The 27,650-nt window shown below is 37.1% G+C and overlaps 1 pseudogene; it reads left to right on the forward strand.

The window, feature by feature from the left end:
- Window positions 1-12,919: 12,919 nt before the first annotated feature.
- The window catches only part of LOC109678021 (regenerating islet-derived protein 3-gamma-like), a 68,604-nt pseudogene continuing 53,873 nt past the window's right edge, over window positions 12,920-27,650 (forward strand).

A 27,650-nucleotide genomic window follows, 5' to 3' on the forward strand; every position in this document is an offset into this window, starting at 1 on the left:
ATAACTTCGGCCCTAGGATACTCTACGCAGCAAAACTATAATTCAAAATAGATAGAGTAATAAAAATCTTCCATGATAAGCAGAAACTAAAACAATATATGACCACCAAACCACCACTACAACAGATTCACCAAGGAATTCTGCACACAAAAAATGAAAGCAAACAAAACCATGAGAGTATGGGCAGTATCAAACCACAGGAGAAGAAAAGACAAGTAATCAGAAAGTAGCAGTGATTGGGCTGCATACAATCAAATCCTTAAACAACAAAAATAACTAAATGGCAGAAATCATCACATACATATCAATACTAACACTGAATGTCACTGGACTCAACTCCCCCATCAAAAGACACTGTTTGGCAAACTGGATTAAAAAGGAAGATCCAACAATCTGTTGTTTACAGGAGACCCATCTCATTGAAAGAAACAAACATTGGCTTAGGGTGAAAGGCTGAAGATTTACCAAGCCAATGGCCACAGAAAACAGGTAGGAGTAGCAATACTTATCTCAAACAAAGTAGACTTCAAACTTACATTGACCAAATGAGTTAAAGAGGACACATTATACTAATAAAAGGAGAAATACACTAAAAGGAAAAAACAATTATCAACCTATATGCATCCAATGTCAGTGCACCCAATTTCATCAAACATACTCTAGAGAACTTAAAAGCACATATAGACTCTAACACAGTGGTAGTGGGAGACTTCAATACCTCCCTATCACCAATAGATAGGTCATCCAAACAAAAAAATCAATAAAGAAATTCTAGAACTAAATGACAGCATAGATCAAATGGACCTAGCTGATGTCTACAGAACATTTCATAAAACATCTGCATGACATACATTCTTCTCAGAAGCTCATGGAACTTTCTCCAAAGCTGATAATAGCTTAAGGCACAAAACAAGCCTCAGAAAATAGAAATAATACCCTGCATATTATCTGATCACAATGAATTAAAACAAGAACTAAATAAAAAATAACAGCAGAAAATATTCAAATAATTGGAAGCTGAACAACACATTCCTCAATGATCAATGAGTCATTGATGAAATAAAAGAGGAAATTAAAAGGTTCCTGGAAGTTAATGGAAATGAAAACATGACCTACCAAAACCTATGGGACACAGCAAATGCAGTCCTAAGAGGAAAGTTTATAGCCATGAATGCATATATTAAAAGGACAAAAGATCTCAGGTAAACAACCTAATGCTACATCACTAACCCTTAGAAAAACTAGAACAAACAAAACCCAAATCAAGCAGAAGGAGGGAAATAATAAAAATAAAGGCCAAAATTAATGAAATAGAGACCAAAAAAAGAAAATACAAAGAATCAACAAAACAAAAAACTGGTTCTTTGAAAAAATAAACAAGATTGACAGACCCCTGACAAATCTAACTAAAATGAGGAGGGAAAAGACCCAAATCAGTAAAATCAGAAATGCAAAAGGGGAGATAAAACATACACCAAGGAAATCCAGGGAAACATCAGAGACTACTTTGACAACATATATTCCAATAAATTTGAAAATCTTGAAGAAATGGACAAATTTCTAGATACTTAGGACTACCCAAACTTGAAGCAAGAGGATATTAACTACCTAAACAGATCTGTAACAAGAAATGAAATTGAAGCAGCAATAAAGTCTCCCAAAAAATAAAAGCCTGGGACCTGACAGATTCTCTGCTGAATTCTATCAGAACTTTAAAGAAGAAGTAATACGAACTCTCCTCAAACTTTTCCACTATATAGAAAGGGAAGGAATACTGCCTAACTCATTTTATGAAGCCAGTATTACTTTCATCCCCAAACCAGACAAAGACACATACAAATAGAACTATAGGCCAATCTCCTTAAAGAATATCAATGCAAAAATCATCAATACAATAATGGCAAACTGAATCCCACGACATATGAGAAAGATAACTTACCACGACCAAGTTGGCTATATCTCAGGGATGCGGGGTGGCTCAATATCCAGAAATCAACAAATGTAATACAGCACATTAATAGAATCAAAGACAAAAAACACTTGATCATCTCAATAGATGCAGAAAAAGCCTTTGACAAGATCCAATACCACTTCATGATAAAAGCTCTAAGAAAACTAGGAATAGAAGGAAAGTACCTCAACATTATAGAGGCTATATATGACAAACTTATAGCCAACATCATACTTAATGGAGAAACACTGAAACCATTTCCCCTAAAATCAGGAAGGAGACAAGGGTGCCCACTCTCCCCATTCCTATTCAACATAGTTCTGGGATTCTTAGCCAGAGCAAGAAGAAGAATTAAAAGGAATACAAATAGGTAAAGAAACTGTCAAAGTATCTCTATTTTCAGAGGACATGATCCTATAACTCAAAGACCCAAAAAACTCTACCCAAAAACTCCTAGACACCATAAACAGCTTCAACAAGGTGGCAGGATACAAAATCAACTTACAAAAATCATTAGCTTTTCTGTACACCAACAAGGAACAAATTGAGAAAGAATACATGAAAACAATTCCATTTACAATAGCCTCAAAAAAAATCAAATACCTAGGAGTATATTTAACAAAAGATGTGAATGACCTATACAAGGAGTACTACGAACCTCTGAAGACAGAGATAGAAGAAGACTAAAAAGGTGAAATGATCTCCCATGCTCATAGATTGGTAGAATCAACATAGTAAAAATGGCTATACTACCAAAAGCAATCTACATGTTTAATGCAATTCCCCTCAAAATCCCAATGACATTCATCACAGAGATTGAAAAATCAACCCTGAAGTTCATTTGGAAACACAAGAGACCACGAATAGCCAAGGCAATACTCAGCAAAAGCAGCAATGCTGGAGGTATCACAATACTGGACTTCAAACTATATTACAGAGCCATAGCAATAAAAGCAGCATGGTACTGGCACAATAACAGATATGAAGACCAGTGTAACAGAATAGAGGACCTGGATATGAATCCACACAGCTATGCTGACCTTATTTTTGACAAAGTTTCCAAAAATATATAATAGAGAATAGACAACCTCTTCAACAAATATTTCTGGGAAAAGTGGTTATCTGCCTGCAGAAAACAGAAATTAGATCCATGTCTATCACTCGGTACTAGTATAAACTCAAAGTGGATTAAGGACCTTAATATCAGACCTGAAACAATGAAGTTAGTACACAAAAGAGCAGGGAATACTCGGGAAGCTGTAAGGACTTCCTCAATAGAACTCCAGCAGCCCAGCAAATAAGAGAAAGGATTGACAATTGGGACTATATGAAATTAAAAAGCTTCTGTACAACAAAAGCAATGGTCTCAAAATTGAAGAGACCACACACAGAGTGGGAGAAAATATTTGTTAGCCATATATCAGACTGATAACCAGAATATACAGGGAGCTCAAAAAACTAAACTCCCCAAAAATCAATTAACCAATAAAGATGTGGGCAACTGAGAACTAAACAGAACTTTTTCAAAGGAAGAAATCCAAATGGTCAAAACACATATGAAAAAATTCTCACCATTCCTGACCATAAAGGAAATGCAAATCAAAACTGCACTAAGATTCCACCTCAGCCCTGTTAGAATGGCTATTATCAAGAACACTACCAAAAACAAATGTTGGCAAGGATGCAGGAAAAAGGAACCTTCATACAGTGCTGGTGGGAATGAAAGTTAGTACAAACACTTTGGAAAACAATATGGAAGCTTCTTAAAAAAACCAAATATACATCTACCATATGATCCAGCAATCCCACTGATGGGGATCTACCCAAAGGAATGTGTCTTAGGTTACTCCAGAGGCACCTGCACACCCATGTTTATTGCAGCACTATTCACAATAGCCAAGTTATGGAAACACCCAAGATGCCCCACTATTGATGAATGGATTAAGAAAATGTGGTATTTATACACAATGGAATTTTACTCAGCTACAAAGAAGAATGGAATTTTGTCATTAGCAAGTAAATGTATTGAACTGGAGACCATCAACTTAAGCAAAGTTAGCCAGGCTCAGAAGGCCAAAAATTGTATGTTTTCCCTCATATGTGGACTTTAGACTTAAAACAAATGCAGTAATATTATTGGACATGGGTCACACGCTAAGGGGAGAACATATACAGGGGGAATAGGGAAAGGTAGGAAAACGAAAAGTTGAAAATATTTGATGTGCCCATTGTAGAAGAGCAAATAAAGTAATCTTAAACTGACAGAGGCCACTGTGGGAAGGTGATGGGGAAATAGTGAAGAGGTCTCATAGAGATGAACCAATTTGGGTTGTAATACACATGTGCATGGAAGCAATGCTAGGAATCTCTCTGTATAACTTTCTTTATCTCAAGCTAGCAAAATGCTATGTTTTTCTTATTATTGCTTATGTTTTCACTTCAAGGAAATTGGAGAATTTCTAGGTTCTGCCTGGAAGCAAGGGGAGTGGGGAGGGGGGATGGAGGGGACAGGGAAAAGGGGGAGAGCATGGCCCAGACAATGTATACATATATGAATAACTGAAAAATAAGAAAACCAATTTTTTAAAAAAGGGATCACCATGAGTCATCTCATTAGCATATAATATCAGGTGTCTTCCAAAAGGCCCTCTATGAATCACAAAGACACTGTTTTGAAACAGGATTTCCTTCTGTAGCTCAGGCTACTCTGGAATTTGCAATCCTTTTGTCTCTATCTCCTGAGTACTGGGATTGCAGGTGTGGATGGCAATCTTGTCATCATTCAGAAAATTTCAACCATTAATCTATCATGGTTCAGGGCCAGAGGCCATATATATGTTTATGCAAGGCCAAATCTTTCCTACACATTTATTTTTTGCTAATATTTAATTTTAGCCTTTCCATTACAATTAATATAATTATTTGGGAATAGTCTAGTATAACCAGTATTTGAAAAGGCAGATAAATTTATTAGTCAAACATAACAAAACTTTATAATTTGAAACCCTAATAGATACCATTGTAAAACCGAACCTAATATGCAGATTCAGATCCAGATAAGAGTTATAAGGAAACTGACTCAAATATATGAAAAACTCTTTAGTGTTACAGTAAGATTCTTTTTTGACATATATGTCAATTTTCATAATTGACATATGTCACATTGCTTCAGCAGCTATCATCAACTTAACAACTTAGTGCTTTTTTCTTCATGTTCAGGGACGACTTCTTTCTTAATTCACAAAATATTTCATAGGAAACAGGCGCTGAATTTTTAGCAATATATTTTTTGGTGACTAGTGAAATAATGTTATGATTGTTTTCATTAGCCATGATGAATTTTGTTAATAAACTTTCTAAATATAGCTTAGCATAAAATACTTTGGAAAGAGAGAAAGTTACATAGGCATAATGTGTAATTAATATTTTTCCTCCTTGGCTGCTTTTGAACATTCCTTTTTCTCTAGCTTTAAGCAGTTTGCTATAATGTGATTCAATATGGGTTTATTTGTGTTTGTTAGATCTGGGATTCACCAAACTTTTTGGCTCTGTAAGTTTTCAGTTTTGTCAAATTTGAAAGATGTTCAACCTCCTTTGAGTATTTCAGTTATCCTAGACAGTTTGACATTGTCCTATAGCTAACCAATAACCTGTTCATTTTTCCAATACATTTCTCAGTAGGTATTTTTGTGGATCTTTTCTATTGCATGTCTTCAAGTTCATTAATAAATAATTCAGAAGTATACCTGTTATCAAAATGTTTATCTGTAGAAGTTAAACTTGGGTCTTTTAAAATATCTTATCTCTAATTACTGTTTTCAATCTTTCCTCTACTTTCCTGAATATATTTTTCATATGTTTTTTCTCTTTTTCTGCTTGACTCAAGCAAGAAGGAAAAGGCAGTCCTGTTATTCCATCTTTGCCCAAAGTGGAAGTCAGGTATATTCAATTTTCATTTTCTTAATGTACTGGATCTTAGCTCCCCCATTCAAAAGCATACTTAAGCCATATGCTTATGTTGTTAATGTTCATATTAATATAATTAAATTATTTTGAAAGATTTACATTTTTTAAATCATAGAAGAATGAGGATCAATATTATTAGAATAGTTCTTAAATTGGAGTGACACTAAGTGATAGAGTGGGGACGAGGGAAGGACTTAACAAAATTATCCTAAAATGTACTGAACAAATACATAGTAAGCAAAGAAATATTGAAAAGAAAAAGAGAATTAAGAGGATTAGCCCTAATAAATATTAAAATCTGACATAAGAATAGAAATCAGATCAATGAAATAGAATAGAAAGTCCAAAACAACTTTGTTCTAGTATAGCAGTAATCTAATATAGGATAAGGTTAATATGTCATGAGTTGAAAAAGTATGGATTAATAAATTGCACTGAAATTAAAAGTTAAAAATAATAAAACTATAGCTTGTACCTCATACTACTGATCAAAGTACCTTCTAAAATGAATTATGTAGCTACACTAAAAACTACATATAATGAATGGGTAAAACTACCAGATGAATGCTTTAATAATGGGGAGTAAATCTCTAAGTATAAAATCTAATATAAAAATCATAAAGGAAAACTTTAAGGGCTGGGAGCATAGATTAAGTGGTAGTGCACTTGATAGCATATGCAAGGCCCTAGGTTCAATACCCAATGCCATAAAAAAGAGTGGGAAAATGAAATTGAAAATATTAAAATATTTTATTGAGTCCAAAGAATTGTTTTAAAATTTTTTAAATAGTATATGATAAAAAACAATAAATTCCTATAAAAAGAGAGTTTTACTAAACCAAAATACTATTTTAAAAAAATGAAAATGGGTGAGGTGTTTTCCATGATGCATAGAACCAAGATTAATAAGCATACAAAAATATTTCTTACAAGAAAAAAAGTCAAAATTATAAAAACAGAAAGTACACTATCATCTCAAAAATTGGAAAGGTAAAAAGCATTCCCAGAACAGTGAACGTAGTAGAAAAACACATTCCTCCATTGCAGATGAAGGAAATATTTTAAAATGTTAAGTTTGGACAATTACTTGGCAATGTGTATATTAAAAGCCTTAACAATGTTGCACCATTTAGCAACTTAATATAATGTTTATAAAGCCCGTTTAAGGAACTATAACACTTATGGTGTTAAAAGAAAGAGAATACAAAATACATGTACTATCTAATAAACTAATTTAATAACAATATACCTAAGTATAAATGGTGGTTACCTCAGATTTTGTAAGTATTGCTTTTATGGTCATAAACTGGCTCAATATGTGATACACTTTAATCTGTTGCTTATTTTTATTATAGCCAGGCAGTTCACTGAGATAGTAATGGGGGCTCTTTTCTATCAGAGACTGTGGAATAAATTAAACCCCTCCCCATAAATGCTGGCATCCATTCTGGAATAACATAAACTCTCTAATAAACTCTGATCCCAAAAGAATATCTCTTTTTTTTCTGACTGTCACCATGAAGTTTAATCCTTTTGCTGATAGTCAGGCCATTTCAGTACCAAGGACTTTAATCTAGATGGGGTGGGGAGTATAGAATGCTTTTCTCTAGACATATGTTCCTCATTATGTCAGTCCCTTTATAGCTACTGCTTCAGGATAACCTTGAAAGGAAACACCCTGCAGAACCAGAAGTTGGTTAGTGTTTACTACAGAACTGTGTTGCATGGTTCTTCTAAGGACTTACTTTATTTCTCAGAGGTCATATATCACCATTACTCTGGGTATAAAATGAGTAGAGATACTTGTCTGTACATAAACCTTCAAAAGAATCCCAACACTGCAGCAAGACATATAACTTCATGTGGCTCTTGAAAGTACTCTGTCAAGCATAAAATAAATGCCTGAGTGATTGGAGAATGAGTGATCAAGCTCCTTGCCAAGTGTCCACTTCAGAACTTTTCAGCTCTTGTTTACATCATCATGGGCCAGTTTCCCAGGCTCTAACCCCTCTGTGATATAACTTCATCTGGTGTATAAAGAACCATGAAGGGTTCCACAGACAACTGTGTATGCTATTCTCTATACAAGGATTCAGCTAAGGAGTCAAGTAGAACCTTAAGTCTAGCCAGTGTTTTGGACCAGATGAAACTTTCCCAGAAGAGATGCTTTTTTCTAATTCGCACAAACATGTTCTTAATGGCCACTTGGACCAAGGGATAGCTTCTTAGAAGTAATGTCATCTCTTTATGTAATCATACAATACAGGCCAGCTATGGTCTTGAATTCAGGCATCAGGATTTAAAAAAAAAATTTCCTCTGGTAAAGCCAATGAACAGCTATGATTGAAAGCCACAGTTGAAAATTAACTCTTGCCAATGCTGCATTCAAATTCTGTCCTGCAGAATCTAATTTTATTTTTTTCTCTCTGCCTACAATTGTTCTCCTCTGTAATCTCTGACCCCCACCTCCATTTTTGTGTCCCTCCCCTTTCTCACATGCATACCCCCCATCCATCCTCTAACCCCATTCTTCCTTAGGAACTGTAATTCCATAGTTTTTATCTATTTACCAAGTTCAGAATTCTGAATTAAATATAATAATTAAAGACTTAGAAAATCAAACACTGAATTTGGTTACTACAGCTCTATGAAACATGACCCCAAAGCAGCAGAAGTTCAATTGAGATCAGGAAGGCCACAGGCTCCCTGCAACTATCCACTTGTCACAGTGGAATGCAATCCAAGTGAGCCTAAGGATAGCAGTAGGTAAAAAAATCTGCCAGTACATGGCTTCAAAAGATACTTTTTCCATTGTTAATAAAGTTAAGTAATTGTGTCCAGTTCAATCTATAGAAATATAACAAATTTTCAATGATCTGGTATGTATTAAGCACCTGAGTAATAAAAATAGGTGTATAATATAGCCCTTACCACAAAGATAACATACAATCCAGAGGTGCCAAAGAAAGAAACTAAAGGTCATGGGGAAACTCTCCTTTAGGAGGTCCCCTCAGATTCTCAGCAATGTATCTGGAAGGGCTAAAAACATATCAAAACTGGGAGAAATGTGTACCAGTGATCCATGTAAGATACATGGAAGGCAAAATGTTCAGAAAAAGCAATTCAGAAGGAAGGAGGAAAAATGGTACAGGAAAGTGTCATCTGATTAATGCCTTAGCAGGTGAAGAACTCTAGGAGATACAGAAACAGAAACACGGTGGTGGTGGTACATGCCAGGCACTGCATGTTTCCAAAACTGATTTTAATGAGGGAGAGGAAAAAAGAGAAAAGTAGAGGAAATATTCTTCCATCGAGCATGAGAATGCCAAACAGGTTTCTTCAAAACAGTGGAACTTGAGCTAAAGGCTGTGAATGTCTTCCTCTATAGATTCATGTGTGTGTTTGAAGATGGCTTGTGTTTACCTTGAGAACTATGCAATTTGGCTTTCTATCCAAGGAAAAGGAGGTTATGTGAAATTATTTGTTTATAAATATGTTTGCTTTCTGGAAAATAGTATTTTATTTGAAATAATATGACAAAGCTTTCCCAAGTTGAAAAATCAGCAAAATGAATAGATCACTTCTGAATTCAAGATGAGAAAATGGAAAGTCTAAAAAGAAATCAGAACACTACAAAACCTACATGTGCATGATTAAAAAATAATGTGAATCAGGAAAATGAAGCATTATCCTATATTCAAAAGGGAAAATAATACTTCTGAAAAATATTTGAAGCATGAAACAGAAGATCAGTATAATGAGACACCATTACAAATACATCCTAATGACTAAAATTAAAGAGTGACAATACCAAGTGTTGTTACGCATGTGGCATAACCAAAACTCTCATGCATTATTCTTGTATGAGATATTTGACAAAAGATTTTACAGTTCTGTGTAAATTTAAGCATAGTTGATGCATGACTCAACACTTCTATGTCTACAACTTTAATAAAAGTGTATTTCAGCAGAAAGACCTACAAAAGATTATTTATAGTAGTTTTCGATACAATATCCCAAACTACAATTAACCCAAATATCTTTCAAAAATGAATCAACAAATGATTATGTAGTTATACACTGGAAACTAACCCAGCAATAAAAGTAAACACACTGCTATTAATTTTGCAACTACATGGATGACTCTTACAAAGAATAGAGTGACTAAAAGAAGCCACACATAAACAGTACTTGCTGTGTGATTCAACTTACATAAATTTCCTGAATAGACAAAGCCAATTTGTGATTTAGAATAAATGTTGTCTCTGAGGTGGGGCAGAAATTGACTAAGAAGTTTTTATGGGAACTTTATGTTAAAATTGAGGGGCCTAGGGCTGGGATGTAGCTCGGTGGTACAGCGCTTGCCTAGCATGCGTGAGACCCTGGGTTCGATCCCAGCACCAAAAAAGACAAAAAAATAAATAAATAAATAATAAAATTGAGGGGCCTAGGTGTCTCAATATATGTGTTTGTAAGATTTATCTATTTTACGGCATTCAAATTTAACTTCAAAAGAAGACAGGAAACAAACAAATGCTGAATTCTAGTTATTTCTATGTATAACCAAGTATTTAGGGGTGAAGTACTATATTTGTCTTCTATTGCTTTGTAACAAATCGCCTTAAAATATGGTGTTATAAAACAACAAACATTTATTTTATCACCATTTTTATAGGTGAAGAATTTGCTGTCAGCTTAGCTGGTCGATTCTGGCTCAGGCTCTTTCAGAAAGCTGCAATCAAGGTGATTGTAGGGGTTGTAGTCACCTGAAACATTGGCTGGCGCTGGCAAATCCTCTTCTAAGGTCATCCTGAATCTGTTGGCAGGAGGCCTCAGTTCTTTCAGATATGGTTTCTCCATAGGACTATTTGTAATATGACAGCACCTCTCTCAGAGGCACAATCTAAGAAAGACTACAGGGAAGAAGGTTTTGTGCCTTTCATGATCTGGCCTTAGAAGTCACATACCATTGCTTCTTCCATACTCTATTGATCACATAGACCAACTCTGATGCAGTAAGGGAGGGAATAACACAAGGGCAAGAATATCAGACAGCAAGGATCATCTCAGGCCGTCTACAATAAAGGTGGTGATGTCTGCAACTTCCTTTAAATGTATCCCAGGAAAGATGAATTGATGGATAAATGAATGAATATATCAATAGACATAAGATAAAACATATACAACAAAATATTAAGAACTATGGAATATAAGTGGTAGGCATATATGTATTCACTGTACAAGGTAGTATAGGTCATTTTTATGTGCTTGAAAATTTGAAAAAAAAAGTTGAGGAAAATCACTTAATACTAAGGAAATAAGAGAAGACCCAATATTCCTCTAAATGGAAAAGTTAACCAGTAAAAAGAGCTCAGTCCAGTCTAATTTGGAGGCTGCAGTGCTAAAAGGAGAAATGGAAATAAGGCATAGATGGCTTTGCATGGATGGTCTCAGTAGTCCCTGGTTAAGAGGATCTCAGAAACTTGGCATCCCAAGATGGAGACAAATAGATTACAAAGTAGTAGCAGAGCTTTATGGAGAGAGAGAGAGAAAAAGAGAGAGAGAGGGAGGGAGGGAGAGAGAGAGAGAGAGGAGGAGGAAAGTATACACTCCAAGAGAGAGGGGAGAAGTGGACTCTGAGCAAGGTGTAAGGGCAGTACCTGTAGATCAAGAACACCAGTGCCTTGGTTAGGGTGGGTATTTATACAAAGGGTAAGCAAGGGGAGGAGATTTGTGTGGTACTTAGGAGTGGCTTTTAGTCATTGACTGCACATGTAAATCCAATGAGCTATAATTATAAGTGTTTGTGTGCATACCCCGGTTTGAGTCCAGATTAAAATGTTATTTCAAAAGGGGTGTTCTGGGCAGTTCTGGGTAAAGCCATGTCATCCGTTTCCTGTGAGATGAGCTGCAAGGAGAGCACCTGTTCCCTATGACCTGGTTTGGATATTTTCCTCAAATTAACTACCTCAGCAGGTTTGGAAGAAATGTTTGCATGGGTGTCCAGCAGAAAAGTCTTAGAGTCTCTCAGAGTAGAACCCTAAGATTTGCCCCAAAATAACAAGGGGGAGAATAAGATGCATCCTATATGTGTTGGTAATTCAGATTGTGGCAGAACAAAAGCTACTTTGGGACTGGTATTCAAGATAGAAGAGCTTTATGCGAACAGATATCTGAGGATCACATGGGGACAAGTGGCATCTCAGTGGTGCTAGTGCAGACTAATAACACATACCACTCCTGAATCAAAGCACAATTCCAAGAAAAATGGGCTGTGATGACACTGGAAATGAGGGTGTAGAAGAATGGCCAGACTATTAAGAAATCATAATGGTTAGTGGTGTTCTGTGGACATTGGCACCATAAGTAATTCTATGTGCCTTTCAAACTTTCAAAGGTTTAGGAATTATTTTTCTATAATTTACATTAACAATAATTTAATTTATTAAAGGAACATGATAGAAACAAAATGTACAGAAAAGGAAATATTCCCACTTGGAAATTACTGTAAGTATTATAGTGATAGCTCTTTAAGATTATAAGACTTTTCCTCAAAGTGCATAACTCAAAGAAGTTTCTTAAGAATAAGATTGTTGCAGAGCTTGGTGGTACATGTCTGTAATCCCTGCACTTGGGATGCTGAAGCAAGAGGATCATGAGTTTGAGGCCAGCCTGGACAATATAACAAAACTCTGTCTTAAAAAAACATACAACAATGAAGTACAACTCCTAGGTCTTTGTTTGACTATGAATCCTTTTTATTTTAATAAGAGAAAAAGTATTATGAATCACGGTATATGATTAAACTGCATATTACTAGCGACAAACAGAGCCAAAACTCACAGGCACCCAACTTAAGAGTTGAGAAATGGGGAACAATAGACACAAGCTAAAGATAGTTTGCTGGCTTTTGTCCTGGTTGTGTGTGTGTTTTGCCCGCATGGCCTCTCCACAGAGACTAGACAGGGATCTTGGCAACAGACAGCAGAGAACCATCTGCAGACAAACCAGTTCAGAACAACATGTACAGGACAAGGCAGAGGCTGGAACTTCCCTGCCCCTCTATTTGTTAGCAACTTAGAGGAAAATCATGATCCCTGGGTGATGGTAATTTGAGGGAGATTCACGTTGGTTCAGACAACAACTAAGAGATCGAACTCATGCCCAGAGGAGTGACTTTCATCTGTCAAGGAATTTAGGAGAATTTACATTTTTTGAAAAAAACCTGAACATCAAAAGGAAAAATAAGCAACTACTGAGTAAGTATTAAGGCACTTCTTACTTTAAAATTTTTGTTTATAAATGGTCTGATTTCTCATTCTATTGTCACTTATTTTCCTTGTCAAAGAACCTATATTGTCTCTCAATGAGTAAGTAACAGAACCTCTGAAGTCAGCCTTTTCTTTTATTACCCTTGATGAAATGCAAAGCCTGCTACAGAGGACAGGACAGTACATGTGTCCCTGCAGCTGGGACCAAATTCAATCTCCACATGGATTCAGCATCACAACTTGTAGCTTTGTAAGGATGGCGTTCTGCAGGTGTGGCAGGATTTCTTAGAGCCAGTGAGCATGTCTCTGCAATTACTGACAGAAAAATAAATTCTTACCAATTAAATGTTCTTTGGAAACAGTAGGCAAAGAACTATTTTAGAATCTCAAATTTTTTTATTAAAAAGTAAACACTTTTTGTAAAATGAGTAATCCTTTAATATATTTTTATACCTTCTAGCTTTCAGATGGTAGGATTTCTTAAAACAGAAATGACCCATATCTTACGATACCAGTTGCTATAGGCAAATCCCACTTGCTCACAGCACTGCAAGAACAAGATCTCCTGAGGAGCATCCCAGCTATGAACTCCAGTGTCTGAGGACACATTAATGCAGCTGTCTGTTCAGAAGACATGCCATAAAATATTCTATGAAGACACCCAGTTAAATTTCCAATTAAAATGATTTAGTGCCTTCATTTTTTTAAGTTTTCCCAAGGTTTGCTGATGACTAAAATTATGTAATGAAGCTTTCAAGGTTTTAAATCTGCTAATTAATCTCTGAACCTTTACAATAACCCAAAGCAATAAAAGGCACAATGGAAAGGAGCAGATTAATGTACACGTGGATTAACCCCTGGGAGTCTGGTCTCTGCCAGCCTTAAGGGCTCATGGTTTAAAGTGGGTCGGAATACTGCATAGCCACTTGTATAATGACAGCCTCATCATATGGCAACTGTGTCAGAACTGATTCTACTTCAGCAATCCCACTGCAATGCATGCTTGCATGACAAACCTCTGCATTTCAAAGTACTAGGCAGGTGGAGTGAAAGGGAAAACACAGCTCTGTGTATCCTGAAAGGTGGAACTTCAAGAAACAGTTCTGAGAGTAGTTAAAATGATGCCAGACAAAGTTACAGACAGACAGGAGGAATGAGTTTTGATATAGTATTAGACAGCAAGGTGATTATAGTTAGCACTATTGTATCATATAATTCAAAATACCTAGAAAACAGGATTTGAATGTTCTCTTCACAAAGGAATGATGATTGTTTCAGATGATGGATAACTTAAATACTCTGACTTGATCATTACACAATGCATAAATGTACTGAAACATCACCTGGTACTCCATAAAGATGTACAATTAGCTATTAATTAAAAAATAAGTTTAAAAGTGATACTGGAAAATCTCAAGGGGCGAAATTCTCTAAGGGGGAGCCAGGAAACCATTGTCTGTGTTAAACTCAGGAAGATATGAAGTGGAAAGTCACTGTTAACTGGCCAAACAGCTTTGAGGAATGAAGAGAGATATAGTGAGGCAAAAGAATAATCAATACTTGTAACTCAAGCTAAATTGTTCCCCAAGGGGGATTTTTTTATCCTAAACTGAAGCTAACAAGGGACTCAAACATATTTGCTTACCTGTGTCACACTGGATATATAACTGTACCCACTGTTGACCTATTGCCTCTCAGCTCCACACCCATCTTCTATGTGCTGCTCCCAGGGTGGGATCCTGTAGTCTGTATTTCCCATTTTCCCATACCAGAAACTGTTTCCTTCTGTTTAGGTTCTATGAGTGAAAGACATTGAAGGGAGAATGAAATGGAAAAGTAGAAGAGGAGACAGTTCTGCTTTTCCAGTCCCTGTCACTATTACTCAGCAGTGGGAGGCTACTTCTGGATTGCTCCAGATTAGAGGCAGAGCTGGGATTGAGACTCAGTTCTATCTGAGATGTGCTTTTTCTGGATCTTTGCTCCTTCTCTGGTAGGAAAATTAAGAGGCAGCAACACTAGAGGACACAAGAAGGATCAAAACAGTGGTTTGAGCAAAACAGTGCTTCGTGCCATTGGAAAGTAAGAACTGAGAAGAGTCTGCTGGACTTGGCCATTAGGAAGGCAACAATGCCCCCTAGGACAATAGTCAAAGTAGAGAAGTGGAGACTGTGATAGGCAGACTTGTATGATTCCCGCTGCCCACCGCCCTCCCCCAGTCCCCGCCAACCTGTAGCCATGGTGTTACATCCTTGAGTGAAGGTGAGGAAGGTGAGAAGCAGTAATTTTGCTTCTGACCAATGGACTGTGGCAAAGGTGAAGAGACTTTGCAGATAATTAAAGCCTTAGTTACTTATCCTTGAGCTAATGAGGAGAGAGTTGATACTGGGTTGGTCAGCCCTAGTAAGGTAAGGTAAGAAGGGAGTAAAGCATCACAGATAGTGTCCTGCTGACCAGGAGGAACAAAGAAAACTGCTTTGTTGCAAACCGTCTGGGCCCAAGATGCTGAGTTCCTCAGCCCTACAGTTCAAAGAAACTGAATACGGACACCAACCACACAAGACTGAAATAGGTGAAAAACAAAGACTCACACAAGATGACAGCCCCAGCTAACACCCTAATTTTAGCCCAATGAAACTGAACAGAGAGCCCAGTTAATGCCTCACTGAAAAACTGACCTCCCAGAGAAAGTTTGATAATGTTGTGTTAAAGGTCCAAGTCTCTAAGTTCGTGCTAATCGTCCCTAAGTTCATGCAATAGAATACTAATTCAGGGACAGAAGCCAGACTTCAGGCACACACACACACACACACACACACACCCCACACACTGGCTGAACAGAATCCTGACACCAAACAGATCCATCATTTGGAATTATGCTGTCACTGCCCATCTGCTTAAAACAGTCTACTGCTCAAACCCAGCCAGTAGACCAGACCCCTTGAGCTAACACTCTCATCCAGATCAAAGCTAGGATCCTGTGCCCTTCTGTAAGCTTGTGTTAAAATTTTGGTTATAAACTCCATGCTCTGGCAGAATGTTCTTTTCTTTACAACATCTTAAGGGGAAAAAAAGATGATGCAGTTTTTTTTCTGAATATTTTTATCATTGTTATTTGCAAAGAGAAGAGAGATGAAAGAAGCTCTTCAATTTCTGTATAAAGGGTCTCACTAGGCAATAACAAAATAAAATCCTCAGGAAAAAAAGGTAGCAATAGCAAAAATGAAAACAAAAGGTCACCCTTATAGTAGTGAGATCTCAGCAATTGAAATGGAAAATTAATGGTGTTGAGGAATCTTTCCTACATGACTAGTGGTTTGTTTTCCTTACAAGGCAATACTTTCCACATAGGCCATGCTGGCAAAAATACCCATGACAAATTCGCAAGGGGAAGGATAGATACCCCCATAATGAGTAAGGTGATGCAGAAACTGGGAACATCATCCATATTGCTGAACTGAACTCCTTAAGAAAGCAATCTGAATAACCTTGTCATATCCATTTTCCACACCTTTCCTTTGGCAAGCTTTCTATGTCCCCGTGAAGCCTCATTTCCCCATCTATTGCCAAAGGCTACCATTTCATATCACACATCAAAGCATGAGAAATGTCAAGGTAATGAAAACTGACACCGTGGCAAAGAGAAGGTGATCCACAGCCATTGTGGAGAAAGCTGGGTCAAAGTCCTTCTCAGCACAGCCCACAGAATCCAGACTCTCCTGCAGCTGTGTGCTGCCCATCACAAGAACTGGATCTGTATCACAAAGATGCTTCTTGAACGGGGGCGACAAAAAACATCTTGTGATTCCAAATGAATCACATAGCAAGAAAGGCAAAACTGTATCTATACTCAAAACCAAAACCACCTTTGACCTTGAAAGTTTTATTACACATTCAAAATATCCCTGGCTTAATGTAATGAACTGTTTAATTTTTTTGCCCCTGTCTGGTCAAATTCATTTAAATCTTTCTCAAGGAAAAGCATGTGTTAAGTCATGAATTTGGCTTATTAGCCATCTTTTGCAGAACGGCACCATATAATAAAGGACTCTGGGAGTCGAAGGCTTTGGTCTCATGCACGGATCAAACACTGATGTCTTTGGCCAATTCACAGAATTCTTTTCTTCAGGTTCAGTTTCAGGATGAACTCTATTTCAGACCTTGAACTTTTTCTAGCCCTACAGCCAAGGAATCTCTTTTAGAAAAAGAAATGCTGGCACCTAGTCCAAAAAGGACACTGAGACTAGTGATGCTGTTTAAGTAATCAGATGTACTTTTGGACTGTGCTGATTTCAACGTTGCACTCACACACCATTGTGTGGCTTCTCCATACGGCTCTGGCATGTAAAGCCACTGATTAGATCATGCTGTTCAGAAGAAAAATCACTGACAGAAATAGAATTTTAAGGCTAAGAAAGTTAGAGTCCTTCTCTAGAGTACAGACTGACTCCTGATTGAACATATAGATGTCATATCTGAAATAAAACAGTTTTGTAGCAAAAGAGAAGCAGAGATACAAAACTAACCTTTCAAGAAGTATATGCTTATAAAAGGAGAGTCCCACGATGTTCTTTTCATTAGTCTTTTCTTCAATAACTGATCACTTATTAGGGTTATAAATAGTATGACATTTCCTGTCCTGATACTTCTCTTGTCTTTGGTTAAGTTGAAATCTGCATACCCATGTCTGTTTTTAGTTCTGGATATACAACAAAGTACTGGTTATAGAAAAAAGTACACAAACTACTCCAGCCTTTGACATCAAAGCCAAATCATTCTCTCACATTCCCAGCTTCCTGACCCGGGAGTGATCTATAACACCAGCAGTGCCACAAGTAGCCAAGTTCATTATACTCCTCTCAATTCTGAGTTACTTCCTCTCACCAAGCACCAATGGCTTTTTTTATTTTAAATTTCCAGTACCTGGCATCAAACCCAGGACCTTGTACACATTGTACCTCTTTGTAAGTAATCAAGTGTTCTATCATAACCCACAGTAACCACTGCCCTGGTCAACTTGGGTTCCAAGTATTTCATTTGCATTGTACTTCTTTCTCCAGCATCATGACATCATTCCATCGCTGAATTCCCCTCTCCACCTGTCATCTACAGCAATACCCCTCCTTCCTAAATACTATATTGCTACAGCCTCAGTCTACTGTTTTCTCTTTTTCCTCTTGCCATCCTAAGCTCTGCTATCTACATGGCCTATGCAGTTTCTAGTTATTTTTATTCAGCATTGGATAGGAAAAAAAATCATCACTCTAAACATTTGTTCTTTAAGTGAGGTCCAAGTTAGGCAACCTCAGAAGTTTACCTAAACGGTGAAGGTTCAAGGTAAGGATGAAATGGTGAAATCAAGAATGATGTTAAGGACAACTGTTTTCATGCAGAGAAATGACTAATTCCCAAACAACCTGTAGGAAATTAGATAGGAGCCAGGGGATCAAAGCAAACCAATCAGAAGATGCATGAGATATGTTGCCAATGACTGTTTTGACTAGAATTCACTACTAGGGAGTTGTTTATTCCAATACAAAGTGTTTCTAATGTGTGGCTAACACATTCAGTCCATAACTACTGAGTTTTCACACTGTTGAAAATCCTTCTCATGGGAAATTAAGTATGTGTGTTGAAAATTACAGAAGAAACCAACCAGAGTTAAGGCACAGCTCTTGGCAGCTGAGTGCCTTTTGATTCTCTATTATATAACAAATTTTATTAAGATGTATCTTCAGTGGCAAGTGAAATGAAGTTTTGAATATTTGGTTGGCTATTACAAATGTTTGAAGTGATTTGCTTCAATCACTTTCTCTGTGAATTGAGGGGGTTAATCATGAACTCCAAAATCCCTTCAGTTCAGCCACTTGGGTTTTGTGTTGCTGAGTATTGCCCAAAGAATGCTTTTTCATCTAAAGCAATGAAGACACATGAGGACTTGTGTTCTCCTGTCTCTGTTTTCATCACCCCCAGAGTGTGTTAGAAGATACTGTTTTTCTGGAGGGCACACACTTCATGCTTGTGCAGGTCTGACTCAGGCATCAGACCACTGGTCTCTGGCAGAACTTTGCAAAACCTGCCCTAAAAAATGACAAGGTCACCCTAATGTTACCAAGACACATGAGCAGGCAGAATCATTTCATCCACAAAAAATAAGGACTCTGAGAACAGGTACTTTGCAGTTGGGTGGATAAAAGACTTGTCTGGTGACTTTCCACAGTTTGTGGAGAAAAGAAACATTTTTGTGTTGTTTCCATCCTGAGTGGGGGCTTTCATGAACAAGAAACTGTAACCCCGTGCGTGGGGATATACCGCCACCTGCTGGCTATCTACTTCTTTACAGCAAAGAATCAATGCTTTCCAAGGCCAAAGCAATGGAGACTTTCTTCTTTTTTTTTTTAAGTTTACTTTAAAAATGTAACTATCTCCCAATATTTAACAAGTAAAGAAAATAGCAAATTTAGACATATCAGAAAATATCAATAGTTACTAATGTACTAATTTCGAATGTCTGATCAAATCTTGAGAGTATTATGGTATAAAATGTTCAAAACAATAAATCTAAATAAATCCAAAGTCATACAAAAGAGATTGTGACTAAAATTAAAGACCAAGCTACTTGAGAAGTCCTTCAACAATAATTTTCAGCAACTCACTTATATATAATAGGGATTTTTAACAAGGAATATTTTCAATACAATATATCATATGAAGTTATTTAAAGATTTTTTACATTTCAAACTTCCATATATGCCACACAGTAATAAAACTGCTTTTTTGTTCAACACTTCTGGCATTTGGAGTTGTCAGTAATTTAGATTTTTTCCACACTGATTTGCACTGTTATGCTCTGTGATTAATTTTCTGCTATTGGAATAGTTCAGAGGTTAAAAGTTAATATGGATATAAATGGAATAAGCTCTGTAATTTCATTAGGAAAGTGGTTTGAGGCTAAGAGTTCAGGAGCAGTGTTTTATTTGAAATGGATTTTGAGTTTCTCTATCCCTAAAGGCTTCTTTGGTTCTGGAGCCCCTAAGGGTTTCTAACACCGTCCCCACGCAATTGTTCAGTGTGCTTGGTGTAATTGGTGTATGGGTAAATAACATTTAATACTGAAGTGCCCATCTTCCTTTTTTTACCTTGAAATCAAGTCCACAATAGAAATGATTTTTCCATTAATTAAATAAGCAAATCATTTAGTTCCATGTCATCTTGAATTTCTCTATTTTGAAGCTCAGGTTTGTCTTTGGATTTTGCCTTTGCGTAAAGTTCAATTAAAATATTATACTTAGCTAGGCATGGTGGCACATGACTATAATCCAAGCTACTTGGGAGGCAGAGATCAGGAGAATCAGGATCATAGCTTGAGGCCAGCCCAGGCAAAAAATTAGTGAGATTTAATCTCAAAAAAGAAGCCAAGAATGGTGGTGTACATCAATAATCTCAGCTACACAAGAGGCATAGGTAGAAATATTGCAGCTCCAGACTGACCCTGGATATAAAGTGGCAAGCCCTATCTAAAAAACAACTAAAACTAAAAAGGGTTGGGCATGTGGTCAAGATGTAGAGCACTTGCCTAGCAAGTGGGAGACCTTGTGTTCAAACCCCAGTATATTTACCTCCCTCCCTTATTTAAATTCATCCTTAGAAGAACAAGAAGAAAAAGACATTTCTAGTCAATAAGACTTTTAAAAATATTGATATCTAGTCTCAGATCACCTTACTTCATAGCCTAATGGGGGAAGAAAGAGAACTGACCCATCATCAACTTACCCACCTATTGGTGTACCCTTCCATCTCTTTCAAGATACAGCTCTCTCCCAAGTTTTGAAACATCAGTAGAGTCATAGGTGCTCCTGACATGGATGAAGAGGGAACTTCCTCCATGACAGAACATCCATGAGCATCCCAACAGGACAAGATCATTCTCCATTGATGGTCAACATCTCCAGGGACTCCTTGTGTATACATTGCCTTGTACTTGCATTTTATCTCCTAGTGTGTGCTAGGTCCTTCTTTATAAAGCAGACAAGGCTGCATGCTGTAGTTTGGGAAGCATGGTGGTAGAGTGACATAATCCTGCCTTTGGAGCGCTCAAGGGAGTTTGTGTGCCCCTTCTACTTCTGCAGTTCTAGGGAGATCACTTAGCCCTTTGAGTCTCTTTTTCCTCATTTATAAAACCAGGACAGTAGTATCTACTTCACACAGCTATTAAAGACACAAGATAATATCCTGTTTATGATACACTTGTCTATGTGCCAAACACTGTGTTAAACACTTTACATGCATATACTTGCATTAGCCTCTTTCTTAACATCCTCCTCATTTTACAGTAAGGAATTGGGACAAAGGATAAGTTAAGATAGTTCCACCAAGGTCACAAAGCATAAATGTGGTAAGGCCTTAAACCAAAGCAAATCTGACTCTGGAGATGAAGTGCATTTTTTGAAATGGCCTCCTAGGTAGTGCCTGGCAGATATTTCATGAGAAATAAAATGTAAGAATCCTGTTAGCCAAGCACACAGACCAAATATTTGACTTTATCACATCCTTGACCTTGTGCTTTCTATGTAGGTTTTAGGGATTAAATGTTTCTTATTAATTTCATAGACATCTATATGTATACAGCTATATATCATACAGACATATGTATTTAACTCTAGCATTTGTTAGGTTTCCATCACAGTGTACAATGAACTGAACATAAATGTATTGCCTGGAAGTTATGGAGGGAGAAGTCTGAAATAAAAACACTGACAGAGTCATGCCCCTCTACATGGTTTGTGGAAATCTTTGAGTAGATTTCTACACCAGTCCTTCATCTTAACAAGTCATTCTCACTCTGTGTGCATCTTTACATGACTTTCTTCTTGTAAAAAACACCAGTCACATGGGTTAGGGGACCATTCCATTCCCATATGGCCTTATCTTTACTAATAACATCCACAGTGACCCTATTTCCAAATAAGATCAAATTCCAAAGTTCTGGGAGTGAAGACTTTAACATAACTTTTTGAGGAGATGTAATTCAACCCATGACAAAACCCATCTTTTCTTATCTACATCTGGATAATCTTAAATGAACAACAGAAATCAAAACAGAGAACAAAGAACCAGACAGACTTGGGTTCAAGTAGGATATGTATCTTGGGAAAAGATATTTAAGTGACTAAGACTCAGTCCTTATCTGTTAATAGCACCTACCACAGAATGTTGATGTGATGACTAAATAAGATAATATATATAGAACACTGAGCACTGTGCATGCAGGAAGCCTGGCATCACCCCTGGGAAGCACCTCTGTTGAAATGGCTCTCATCCCCAGGCTGAGTGATATTCAGAGCCTTCAACTAGGCAGTCATATCTCCAGCCTCTCCTCCAGCCTCTTTCTCTTCTCCTTTAAAAGATCACAAACTGTACCTGCCTACCCATAGAACAGAGTTAGAAAAATCACTGATTTAAAAGTTAGAAGTTTCATTAGCATGGCATTATCCTTGGAGATTTAGCATCCCAGACTAAGTTGACTTTGCCTCTTATCATTGTCAAATCTAGCTTCAGAGCACCCCACCCATGACAGAGAAATTGGCTGCAGCAAGACGGTATCACTAGAGCAATGGCAGGGCCAGGGGAGTGAAAATCAGTGGCTTCAGACATGCCTGCTGCAAAAGCAGCTGATGAAAATTAACCCACCTCTTTAATCACAATTCTGCATCCCAGAATCTTCAGCTGACAGAAATGATAATCATTTGGTTCATTGATTCTGGGATTAATCACTGAAGTTAATCTTGACATGTATTGATTCCATTTCTGCTGGCTGTAACTAAAGTGTTCAAATTACTTATTCCAACTCTGACAGGAATGGGTTCCCAAAACAAAGGAAGTCAAAGATGAGCTATTACACCTGACAGCTCTGCACAGCACCTAGTGACAGTGCTGACGACCCATCCTTCTGCAAGAGGGGCCCCTAATAGGGAAGGATCAAGCACCTGTTCTTGCTATTATACACTGGTGTTTCATAAAGTTGATCCATCAGTGTCTAGAAGAATTGGAAGTAGTTTTATCTCAAAGAATCTGAACTCAAAATTTGGCTGCAGTTGCAAATGAATCATGTAGGCAACACAGTAAAACAGGCTCATTTCACCAATGTGACTTCTATGGGAACACACAGCATCTGTCACTTTGCAGTCCTCCAGAGTTGGATGATGGTGCTGACCAAGAGCTAGCTGAAGCTTTATTGCAAATGCACAGTTTGCAAAATGACAATACAGTGCATAGCACCTTCTTTAACCTGTTATATGAACTTCTAGTCTGATAGATTCGAAGGGCTATTTTTATTTAGCATACTTTTGCGTTGCAGACTGAAGGAGACATGGGGAGATTTCCACCCTGGTGCTATGGCTGACTAGGTATTCCAAGTGATCCTCTCTCTACAGTACAACTAAGCCTTGAAAGGGCACTGTATTCGTAGCCTTCACTGATTTTGCAAAAGGTAGGAAAAGTCTCAAAATACAGTAATAGTAACAAGGTCTACAGTGAGAAGAATGAGAGTAAGGGATTTACCAATACAAATACTGGACAAAAGACATGTAAGTAAGAGGAAGATGGAGGATTAAGCTATTGTTTAACTCAATGTTTCTCAACCTCAGCATGGTTGACATTTTTGGCTGAATAACTCTCTGTTGTGAGGGGCTGTCCTGCTCATTGTAGGGTGTTTAGCAATATCCCTGTCCTCTATTCACTTAATGTAGGTAGCACACCCCTATCTCCTTCAGTTATCTGTAAACATGGAAAATTTTTCCATATATTGCTTAGTATCCTCTATGGGAAAAAAAAAACCCTGTAATTAAGAATCACTGATGTTAGCTTACACTTTTTAAAGCTAAATGCATATGGTAAAATTTCAAGGATAACCAATAAAAAAATATACTATATAAGTTGCAAAGGAATTGAGAGGAAAAAAATCAAGTAAGAAACAAACAACAAAATTAACACTAATTAAGGTAAAATTTATATATAAAATAGGACAAATATGTATCAACAAAAAGATAGCAGAAAACAAATCCAAGTGTACCCATCATAGTATAGAGTCCCACTTCCATAAAGGTGACATGGGAAGCTCTTTGGACTCGCACTCTACCATATTTATTTAATTTTTTTTTCCATGTGGCTGGGGACTGAACCTAAGGGCCTTGTGCACTGCAAGGCAAGCACTCCACCACTGAGCTATATCTCTAGCCCTTCACCAGATTTGTTTAATGTTTTCTCTTAAGCCTCTGAAAATTTTCCCAAGGGCATAGAGCAAATATTAAAAATATTATTTTAATAATATTTTTAAAAAATCTCTAAGTCTTGGTGAAAACAGTATGAGTCGGTGACACTGAACCATGACTGCCCCTACCTTCATCCCTGCCCTACAGTCCAGCCTGATGGAATTATAGGAAATTGGATGTCACACTAAATAACAGCTGCAGGATGCAATTAGTCAAATCTAGAAGACTCCAAGTTTACAGGACAAATGTAATTATATCTCCAACATGTAAATGACAAGGAAAAAAGAGGAAGGTAACAACCTCATTTCCATGCCTGATCCATGTTGTTGCAAGGAATTCGATTCCATACTAAATTGCCCAGACAGAGTCCTCAACTTTAGCCAAGACAGCTTACCTAACCTTTGCCCATGGTCCAGTGAGTGGTTCACAGGTGATCATGTGACTCACAGATCCAAACAGTAAAACAAAAGCAAACTGTTAAACTTCTTCTGGGAAATATAAGTTAGTGGTACACACCGTTCAGCCGGACATTTCAGTGTGTAAGAGCTGGAATCATTATAAAATGTTGACCTACAGTAGAAATAAACTAATAAGCATAGAGAACCAAAGCTAAGAGCACTACAAAAGAAAGGAGTCAAGGTCTGGAACTGTCTTGGAACCCTATAACATAACTCTTTCCAGTTATCTTAATTAATACATTCCCTTTAATTCACAAGCCAATTTCTCTTGAGAGTATCCAATGCTCGCAGAAATCCTGCCAAAGGATTTCAAAATAGGTGGACTCTGGAAGCAGATACACTGCTCTAAATTGTCAGACAATATCACATTGCCAAGGAATAGGTCAAGACTGAAGACTCAAGTACACCACTTATTAGATACTAGTTTTCCTAACTTAGTAAGTCGCTCACCGATTTTAAGGAGAAAGGAAGAACAAGGTAATTTTTATGTCTTTGGGACTCCTTATGATTCTGTTAAAGTTACTGTTTTCATTTTCTGTAGGTTTTTATTTCTCTTTTAAGTTTAATTCAGCTTTCCAGGTCAGTAAATATGTTTTGTTTTCCTATTGTGAAGAAGTCAGCACTGTTCACAAAGTGCTGTCAGCTTGAAGACAAACATGACTAGACTGTTCCCTAAAGGGACTGGTAGCCTGGAAAGGGACAAAGAAACCATTCCAAAACAACTCTCAAACTGAATGCTAATTTCTGTGACAATTGCAGACAGGAGAAAAGGTGGAGAGCTTGACAAGGGTGCATCACTCAAGCCTCTTAGTACACGAAATTATTTTTCCAAAAACTGGGTCATCAACCAATCCCAATAACAAAGCACTAAGGATCTGGGCGCCAGTGGCTCACATCTGTAATCCTAGCTATTCAGGAGGCAGAGATCAGGAGGATCGCGATTTGAAACCAGCCCAGACAAATAGTTCATGAGACCTTATCTCAAAAAACTCACCACAAAAAATAGGGTTAGTGGAGGGGCTCAAGGTATAGGCCCAGAGTTCAAGCCCCAGCACTGAAAAAGAGAAGAAAAAAAGCACTAAGGAAAAGCTATGACATAGTTAGTTTACATGACATTTTGTATTTGGACAAGTGAAGTCTGCTTTTCTCATATTAGTTATTATTATCTAGGTAAGCAAAATAAATGGTTACTTTAAAAAGAATGCAAAAAAAAAGAGAGAGACAACCACATAAAAATTTGCTTCTATGCTCAGATTGTCTCTGTTAACAACAGCCTCTGAATTTTGAACCAAATTTCTCTTACAAATATATTTCTAATCATTCTCCTTATTTTACTTTAATTTTGGATTCTAGAGTCTGAAGTCAGGGCCTTGTGTGTGCGAGGTAGGCACTGTACAACTTGAGCCATGCCCCCATATGTTCTTCAGACTTTTGGAAGTTACAATAGGATATTCATACTCATTTCATATCACAGTCCTAAAAGAGCATGCACAAACATGAAGCTAACATATCATAGAACTCTTACCACTCTGCTATTTGCTGTCTTATTCAATGCTTTTAATTCTAGTTGAAAACCACCAGACTTATTTCTCCACCCGTAATGTTTTGGCAACAAAGCTCTAAAGAGTTTAACTAACTATGTAACTGTGGAAATCTCTTCCATGATTTTAGTTTCCAATTTCAACTTGGCTAAGTCTATCCTTTAATTCCTTCTATTATCATCAACAAGAGGGTAGGGACAGGGAATTCCTCAAATCATATGTAAAACTTGTGTCAAATAAAAGTATGGTGTTGTAGTACTGGGTGTTCCTTAGTCTTAAATATTTGGTTAAGCCCTATGTATATAACAAAATTTAGTTCATTCTATTGATTTCCTACAAGCATTTTTTTGAAAATTTCAAGTTATTTACTACTCCCAATTGCTCACAGTTTTAACTCACTGTCCCTTGCTGATTAATCAACTTAACATTGCTAGTTTTCTGCTTGCTTTTCCACTCTGCCCACACATCATTAGTGACATGGATGTGCAACCCACAGGATGATTTTCATTTTCATAATCATTGCCTACAGTTGTCCAACACTGCTGTCATACATTTAATTTACAAATATTTCAGAAAATCTCCAATCCACAAAGGGGCTCCCTTTTCTTTTTAATTTCATCTAACTAGGTGTATATCAGTCGATAAATCTGAAAGAGTGTACAAAATGAAATATTCATTAGAAACCCAAATAGCATGCCAAACTTTGGTTTTTAGCCATATGGTTCAAGACCTCTAAATTCTTTAGTATTCTAACCTTCATGCAAATTCTAATATTCTATCCAAAGAAATCTGCCAATCTATTTCTAAATTAAATGAATTGAAAGCTTTCAACCTTTCTCCTGGCTCCGTGGTCTGCAAAGTAAGCAGCAGTCAAGTTGAATCAAAGCAGATTGACCAAGCACTGGTTCTCAGGTGCTTATGTTCACCAAGAGTCTAATAAGTCCCAACACCCTGTTCCCTGGAGGAGGCCATGGAGCATGGGGCCTCTAGAAACAGGCTCAAATTGGTCTCCAGCTCTACATGCCAATCTTTCAGCTTCCTGCTCTTCAATTTTCAATAGCATCTTCCCAGAGATTAACCTTTTCTTTACAACCTCAGCTTCATTCTTTCAATAACACTCATCAGTTGAACTTAGTCTTAGATTTTATCATCACTACTTCTAATGGCAGTTGACATCTTTTGAGGACTTACTATGG

This window comes from Castor canadensis, chromosome 12 (assembly GCF_047511655.1).
Source record: "Castor canadensis chromosome 12, mCasCan1.hap1v2, whole genome shotgun sequence".
NCBI classification, from domain to species: domain Eukaryota; kingdom Metazoa; phylum Chordata; class Mammalia; order Rodentia; family Castoridae; genus Castor; species Castor canadensis.